This window comes from Patagioenas fasciata, chromosome 9 (assembly GCF_037038585.1).
Source record: "Patagioenas fasciata isolate bPatFas1 chromosome 9, bPatFas1.hap1, whole genome shotgun sequence".
Taxonomy (NCBI): Eukaryota; Metazoa; Chordata; class Aves; order Columbiformes; family Columbidae; genus Patagioenas; species Patagioenas fasciata.
This window is the reverse complement of record NC_092528.1, coordinates 28895205-28904271: the sequence shown is the minus strand read 5'-3', so window position 1 is coordinate 28904271 and position 9067 is coordinate 28895205. Positions and strand designations below refer to the sequence as shown.

Here is a 9067-nt window from a genome sequence, read left to right as displayed (position 1 = left end):
GCTATTGTGGATAATATATATATTTTTTTGCCATACTTAACAGAAGACACCCAGAGGGACTACGATATTTTAGGAATGTGTAATGCTACTCCAAATAGATAAACTGAGGTATGTTGGAGTGAAATTATTTCCTCATAGAAATTTAAGTTATTTCTGGCTGAGTTGGAAATGGAACGTGTTTGGGTTATGATAATATGACAGTATTTCTGTGGTGGCCTTGAAGTTATTAATTATTCCAGACTAATAGTTCACCTGATCTCACAGATGCTGAACCTCAAGCAACCTCTACCCTCAACATCAGGACAGCCACAGTGACCTTGCCCACATCCCTGTCATCCCTATGGAACCACAAACCTTCTGTTTGCTCCCCACAAACAGGTTTGTCTCCAGTTCCTATTCTAAATATTATTTTTTTTTTTCTCAAGTATCTGCATTCCTGTGGATGTTGTATTTTCTTTTATTAAAATCAGTGTCTTGGCTCTGTACTTGGTTATCCCTTTAGTATGTGAAGGATGGCAGGCTGGAATGAATCGTTAATACATTTTGTAAAAGCCTATTGCCCTATGCCAACTTTTCCTTAACAAATTCAATATGATATTTTTTATTTAAAGATGTTTGGGAACCCAATTAACTTCCTTTCTATTTATTATTGTTTCACCTTGAGGTGGGAACTGCATGTACTTTGATAAATGGGTTCCCAAGTTTGTCTTGCTTCAAAACTGCTTTTCTAAGTCTCTGGGCTGGTTGGTGTTATTCTGTTTGGGAGCTCATCACAAGCTGCACTTCTCTGCATCACACCATACCCCAATGTTCCTTACCTGAACAGCACATTAAAGGGCACTGTTTCTCTTCTCTCTCAATTTAGGAGCAAAACCGTTTTCTTAATCCTGTGATAGATCAGGTCTTGACCCTCTTACCAGTGGTATCATGTGCACAGTTCTTTAATACACGTTTACCTTCACCTTTTGTATTGGAGGGACTCCTATTCCTAAAAATACTTCACAGTGTGTTTTTTGGGTTTTTTTTCCTTCAAAAAAAATAATTTATTTTGGAATACATACAGCAGCCATTGTTTGGACTGATGTGCAAACACAAAAATAATGTTCAGGAGCTGTTCATGGTTGTTGGGGTTTTTTTAACATTTTTGGCTTTCGACATCTCTGAAAATAGTCTTTTTTAGTTCTTTTTTTTTCTTTGATTTTCTTCATTATTTTAGATTTGCCATCTGAAATTATAGACTGTGGCCAAGTTGGCAGACACGCTTTGCCCTTGAAGCAGGTACCTCTCTGTGATAACAGGTACCTCTCTGTGATAACAGGTACTACTTACATTCTGTAGCTATTAGTCAAACAAGTATTCTTTGAGGCTATCCTGGTGTTAATTAACAGAGGTTTCATGCAATTAGTGGAACAAGTTCACATTGGCAGAGGCAAAAGTTGCCATCTAATTACATCATCACACATGCAGTATTTCATTTTAATTCTGTGTCCTATGGAAGAAGCATTGCGAAGATAATCCGCAACTGTGACATGACTTTCTTCCAGCCACTAGTTGCCACAGGATTCTAATAAGCTACACACAGAGAGCAATTTTTCATTTTGAACTAAAAAATAAAATAACATCTCAGCAGCAGTATGAGCTCCAGTGACCTCAAGACTGCCCGTCACAGCCCATCAGTCCTTGAGCACCTGTCACATTTGGGGATTTTGTTAAAAAAATGTCATAGTGTCAACACATTTACCATCCAAAACTTTTCTGTTAGTGTCTTCTCTTGTTTTATACCGCCATCATTCAGCCCTAAAGTGTTAAAATTCCAGCAAATGCTTTGGAAGTGGAGCAGTGATGTTTGGTAACAGAATGCTCATTTCCTTTAAGTACTTCCATCCAGCCCTGAAGAAGTAATCACTTTACAGAAGCTAATAAAGAATGGATTAAGCTACAGCTTTGAAGAACTCATCTCAAAAGGGCCCTGAAACCACTGTCTGAAAGCAATATTATCAGCATTATAAGCTGAAAAATTATAGCAACGGATCTAGGTCAGTGCATTATAGGGAGAAACAATAGAACTGATGTCAGAAATATTACCAAGATCTGCCACTAGTAGTCTGGGGGGATTTAAGTCATCGATTTTGTTTTCATTTGACGGGTTTGTGGCACGATTGTATGTAAATCTGTATCCTCGTGTTTGAGATTTGGCTCACAGAGGATCGCTCTACTTTGGTGTTTTGTTTTAAAGGCCAACCACTATAGCGATTTTCCTGTATGTATATTAATGTGTGCAGACTACTGAGAATGAAGATCTGTATATGCATATAAACTCTTGGAATCCTTTAGGGTGGTTCTTTTTGGGTTTGTGCTACTGTGTTGGTGTTGTGTATGGAGATACAGTGACACATTGTGATTCCAGTGTCACACTTGGACATCATGCTATACAATACTTTTCAGCAGCCATCCTACCCTGGAATATAATAATCTTTGATGGATTTTTTTTTCTTTGAACTTTCCCAGGTTGTCTGTTGGATCCATGTAAACTTTTAAGACCTACAGCATTTGGTGGCAAGGGCAGCTTAACTGCTTCGGGTGTGAAGACCCACCTCCTTTGAAGTTTTTTTTTCAGCTTCACTTCATTTGATGTTTGTCTCTTGAAAGAAACAATGAATGACCGTACCGTATTCAACTTCTCCATGCTTAATTTCGTAGATCTGGTCATCTCATACTTAAGAATACCAACTTACATTGATGTTCCTAATGCAGATGATGTTCTGTGCCTTTGATCATCTTTGATGCCTTCCCAAATAATTTTTCCTTTTCTAAGCCCTTCCTCTGGATGTGTTATAACTCCCTTCTTTCAGGCTCCTGATATCTGTACTGTTTCAGTACTTTATTTTTATTCTTTAATGTGTGAATGAGCTAAGCACAACTTTTCAGGTTGGGGCTCTCTGACTATTTGCTATGTGGTTGCAATGTTTTTTGTTAAGCACGTATAAATTCATGGATTTGTTTCTGTTGCTCGTGGGTGCCGAACTGAAGCAGAAAAACCCTTAAACGATCATGGCATATTACTGTTGTTGCAAATACTATATTTAAGAAGGTATAAAGTTTTAAAACAAACTGAAAACCCCTGAAAAACTCTTCAAAACTGTTCTATGATAATCAATTGCTTCAGTATTAGAAGGTAGTGTCTGGTATACTAGACATTCCTTCTGATGAATGATTCATCACTTCCTGATATACCTGATGTCTACACAAAACTAACTTTTTGTAGGCTCAAAAAATTTCTCCTTAACTTTTGACCAGCAGGTGATGAATGAGATGGGTGGAGAAAACTGATGTAATATGTGACAAACAAGTGATAGGTCAAGCCTTATGTAATTTTTAATATTTTTGCTGCCTAGGTTGGCAATTATTTTCTCTTGCACTGAGTCAGAGTAAATGAGTTTTTCAGTGTTACTTTTCATTCCTCACTACTTAGAATCAATAGCTAAACTACTATTAAGGGCTGTCTAGGTTGTCCATAGCCAGATTCCAAAGTAAATTCATCTCCTCGTTCCTCAAACCCTCTCTTGGCAAAAAGTCAAGCAAGTGCAAGACACCGTTTTAATACCTCTCAAATGGTCTCTGTATCCTAATTCCCCTGTGAGGAAGCTTAAAAGCCCAATGAGCTGAAAGAGAGGAAGTTGAGGCAGCAGCCATATGTAGACTATCACCTTTAAGGTTGCAGCTGCTTGCTTTTGCCAAAAATAAGTGGCAATTTCCCAGTAGGAGATGCTGATAAAAACCCTCTATGGAGGGCCTTGATGGAAATGGGGAAGAATCAGCAGAGACAAGGTAGATCTGGGTAGGTTCGTACAACCATGTTTCTATCCTTCTCAAAGCATTTGAAAAACCAGGGATTGTATAAATTTAAAGTTGTTACTCCTTTTGCATCTGCCTACTTAAAGGGAAGAAGTCCTGGGACGTGTTGTGTGCAATGAACACATGATTTTCATTGATATAAGTGTGTGTATAGATATGTATATCCGAAATCTAAAGGCTGGAGGATATAGCCCATCGCACTGGTGAGCGTCACCAGTGACACACATCTACATGGGTCTGAAGATTTGAAGTAAAGACGTTAAATCGTCATTTTGAGCTCTGGAGGTTAAATCTGAAGCCTCCTGTGCTTCCAGGGGCTTCAGAGCAGTATTATATATATTATAGCACTGAGTCGTCTGAAATACTTAACCACAAAGGGATGCTAATGCAGACAAAGTTTAAATCCTGAGCCTAATTTTTTTGCTGTTATGACAAAACTAAGATTTCACATTGTCTTAACGTTTTTATTGAAAGCACAATTTTAATAATACAATAATGGAGAAAGCAAAGATAACTGGGGTGTCTGTGACACAATTCTAATTCACAATTTCTTTTGTGAATGCTAATGGATACCAGGAAACTACCTATCTAGCAGCTGTGTAATTTGGTTGTGTATACTATTGCAAAAGGTATTTAAGCATCTGAGAAGAGGAAGCAGAGGAGCGAAAAAGAAGAAAGCGCCAGAATAAAATGAGTTGTACAGCAACAGGAAAGCTATTTAAAAAAAATCAATTATTCTCTGAAACATGAGAAGCTCCATTTCAGAAATTACAACAAAAGGAACTGCTGGTAAGCACCCCGCTATATATCCATTTCTCAAAATAGTACAAGCACTTCCAGAGAGAAAGCCGAGTCATTTGTTAGAAAATGCCCCAGGACATGTATTTTCTCCAAGAGAGCTTCACATTCCTCTTTTGCAGAAGAAAGTAAATCTGAAATAAAGAGAAACACTTAGCAAGAAAAGTAAGGCGGCCTTACAAGTTTATATGGAACATAATATTGATGGTCAACATAGTGACTTTCGTGTGCCAGTTCAGATTATTAGTTTACATATTTAGAATATTTTAAATCCTTATTTTAGGAAAAAAACCCACATTTCTCTAAAGGAGTAACTGTATCGTAATACATGCATTCTCTTAAGAATTAACCTTCACTAGAGTTAGTAATGCACTGAGATGAGTAAAGGACTGCGGAGGAAGAGGTTATATCAAACGTTTGATCCACCACCAGAGATTATTTCTTCTGCAAAATGACAGTGCATTATGCAAAAATCTGGATATAATTCATGGAAAAGCAGCCAATATGTACAGTAGTATTTTCACAATATAATGGATTTCCCACAAGGGAAATTACAGTTTTGCAAAATTGGCAAGTTTAGACACAGAATAGAGCCCTTTCAAAATTGATTTTTTTTTCTATTACTTTTTGATAATAAGACAATGAATTAGTGTGACATCCTAATTTATAATTTGGTTTCTAAAGATTTAACTTTGGTAAGGGATTGGCAAAGCTGATGGGTAGCGCTCAGCAAGGTAAAGAGACTTTGCTTTTTAACTGTTTTCAAAGGGATTTGATGTTTGACGTCTCTGCAGAGATTTACCCTGTAATGGTTGTCTTAGTGCATTGGAAATCTGGCCCTTCGCAAGGCAGATTAACTCTGGACCTTTGCTTGACATATTAGCTCAATATACAAAAGAACTTTGATCAGTTTATGTACAATGTGGAGGCCTCTAATGAGTTCATTTTTAAGCACTTCTTCAATATGACCAAGAAAATAATCTCAGCTTCTGCAACGCTCTTCCCTGGCTTTTCCTCGTGTAAAATGTTGTCCCTTGCTGAGATTTATTTTCTTCCAAAAGATCAGTTAATTGGGAACTAAGCCAACAACCCTTCCAGCTCATTGTTTTCCCTCTGAGTTCCTCCCTTTTTGAGACCTTGCAACACTGCTGGCCAACATTCCTGATAACGTGATGAAGCAATGCATTTTTAATTACAATAGTGCATGACATGAGTTACGCACCAAAACCATAGCTTTTTGCTCTTGAAACTTTATGCAGAACAAGTGATGTCGCAAAAATATCTTGCTTTCAATCATTAGTCATTCAGCACCTTCAAACAGGCTCCCAAAAAATCCATGACATCATCTTTAATCCATATTTTTCTCTCTATCTGCCCATACATGGTGTAAATCCACCAAGGGGATACAGAAGGACCAATGAATCTAAATAGACCCAAAAGAGTAACTCATATAGCTAGACCAGGGTCACCACTTTTGTTCATAGACTAGGTGCCCAACTAAGCAAATAAGCTGCAGCTCTTTGCCTGAGTCTTAGATCCAGTTATTAATTAATATTTAGGTATTCCTGGAGACTTATCAGAAATAGTTTTACCTACGAAAAGATGTTGGCTGACTAGTTTTTGCTAAAGCAGAACTAGTTAAGGGGGAATTTCCCCATGTTAGTTGAAGTCTGAACTGATACAAAGTAAAAGCACCTCCTCCTTTCTAGGGCAAAAACAATGGAATACGTTATGAAATTAAGGCACCATGATTATCTGTGTAGTTTTTTTGCTTGGTGTAAGGATGTCAGCTCTCATGAGCCACCCAGGTTTATTTCAAGGCTGTTTCAAATCTGTAGGAGTGAATGTATGTTGCTGACTAAGTCAAGAGTTTTTTTTTTAAGAAAGGGCGCAGTCCTACACCAAATGTTGCTCATGAAGGTGGCCCCAGAGCTGTTACCCCAGATCAAAGGCTGGTAGCAGCTCCTTCACAGTGGGCCCACACAAATCCTATTTCTGTACCTATTAGAGAACAGATGTCAAGCATACGCCTCAGCAGATTTACCCAGGTGTCTGCTGTCCTGAGCGACCTGGGGCCTGACATCTGCCGGCTGCAGCAACGTTGAAAGACTCCAGCTTGTTTTCGGCATAACTTCAGTAGACCTGAAGTTACGAAGATAAGTGTCTGAGGCTGATATGGCAAAAGTCACCTTTTAAAAAAAGGGTCAGATAAGGGTAGAAGAGGTATGACCTTTTTCCTACCTTGGTTCACCAACAGTATCTATGGAAACGCCTCTGATGGATCCCTTCAGCGCAATATCCGCAGCCGGTGGTTAAGACTGTAGTTACAATGCTTGGCCTGCTGTTATCTGCAATATTCTTCATAGAAAGAAACACTTTGCCCAGAAGACTGAGCCACATGATTGCAGTGACTTCAGATAAATGAAGCAAAAATCGCCAGTGGGTATGTGAGGAATTTTCACTCTTCTTTCTCCTTCATTCCCATCAAGATTTGTGCATTTCTGTTGTTTTGGAGAAAAGCGTCATATTAAAATCAAATTTTTTTTATATTAAATTAAATCTTACTTGTAGTTAAGGCTCCTATTGTAGACCTTAAGCATTATTCACCTCTCATTGAAATGATCACATGCTACATTTGGAAGGCAGAATTAAGAGTGTTGCTCATTATGAAGTTATTATGGTTATAGGAATCAGGTTAGTCTCTCTATTATCCTAAAACAAATATTTTCCACTCTGTCCAAAGGGAAAGTTCTTTTAATCAAAGTATTAAATTAAAAAATCACTGTCAAGAATGAAGATTTTATTTGGGATGCATCAGATTAGAACGACATATATGCTTTCTCCAGTTGTCTAATCCGGATTATTCACAACCACTTCTTGTTCAACTTCATGATCTGATTACCTGCTCTGTTTATATGGTGATAAGCTATACGGATGACCAAAGCAATCATAGTTGGCTATTTTCTTCATTTATTGAGTCTCAGCTGTGATTTGCATGCATATTTTAATTTCCCTTTAAGTTTTTACCTCCAATTATATATTCATTTAAACAAAATCTGGTTAGTAAATGCAATAGCGAAATATCAAGTTGCAACACAGTCCAAAATCACGAGAAAGATGGTGAACAATCCTTATTACTTGAAAGGTACTTGCGTTTCTCAGTAAGCAAAGCTGTTATCCAGCCCTGCGATCTGGCTTATTTTTCCTGCTTCGCTATAGAAATAGAAGTCAGACGGGGAAAGCTGTAACAAAACTACAAATGTATGTGAAGCTCCTTCTTCCCACTAATTTTGAGGAAGTCTTGGGTGCCTTAACTGCTTTTGTGCCTTTTGAAAATATCACCCAAACAGCCGCTTAATTGAAGTAGCAATTCAGGCCATGAAACATTATCATCTGTGCCTTTCTCAGTGCGTCAGAGTGATGATATGTCCTTTGTGGCCATGGACAATAGAAGAACTTTCAAAACCAAGAAAATGGCAGAAAATGTTATTTATTTTTCTGTCCTGTTCATGAGACTTTTGCTATCAATGGAACCTCTGAAGCAGGGCAGACAAAATAAAACCTGTGTCCCAGTGTGGCTAATATTCAAAATAATATTCTTTCTTTCTTCATGCTAAGGCTGTTTTTAGAGTTGACATTGTGAAATCAGTCTGGCTAATAGTGAATGATGTATGAAAGGGAAAAATCCCTGCTCATAGCACAAATAAACAGATACTGCAGTAAGATGAATGTGGTTGTGCTGTTTGCTGTGTCCTTTGTGCACAGGCTCACCATTAAGTTTGAAGATAGAAAGAAAGGTCTGTAAGGTGTATGACTTAAAAGAAAAGGTAGCTTAAAAAAAAGTATCTCTTGTTTGTTTTCTTTTTACTGCTCTTCTAAAGAATCCCCTCTTTTTCGATGAAAATGCATGATAGAGTTTGATATTTTGTTCTGATAGAACAATGCTTGTGTCATACGCATGGATAGATTCATAATGATGTCCTTAGTTCTGGGAAAGCACAGCAAAATCATAGTCATAGTGTACAACATTTCGTAATTATAAAATAGGCTTTATCATGCAGTGGGCCACATTAAGCTTGAAGGGTCTAAGAAGACAGATTCAGCTTCAAATATTAAGTGAACAAGAGTCTGTTCGCCTCACTATTTTGTATTAAATACACTGGCTTTGCATACACAGAATAATAGCAAAATGAAGATGTTTTCTTGGCAGACATTATGGTCTGGGGATGTTCAGTTGGAAAGTAGATTTCCTTGAGAAATCAAGGGTGAGAACTTCTCTACTACTCAAGGTGCTATTTTTGTAATGTTATTTGTGCCTGTGTCCATGACCACAGTGAGTACAGCCCTGCTTATTCCTTACACCACTCAGAAAACCTTTCTGTGATATATATAAAACCCTATAATTAACAATCCT

At 37.7% G+C, this 9067-nt stretch overlaps 1 long non-coding RNA gene across 1 annotated transcript; it reads left to right on the top strand.

Moving 5' to 3' along the window:
- The first annotated feature begins 301 nt into the window (after positions 1-301).
- On the top strand, positions 302-7042 carry LOC139828657 (uncharacterized). Its single transcript, XR_011740555.1, has 3 exons — positions 302-378; positions 4485-4644; positions 6911-7042. It is a non-coding gene; the product is annotated as an uncharacterized lncRNA (long non-coding RNA).
- Positions 7043-9067: the final 2025 nt, after the last annotated feature.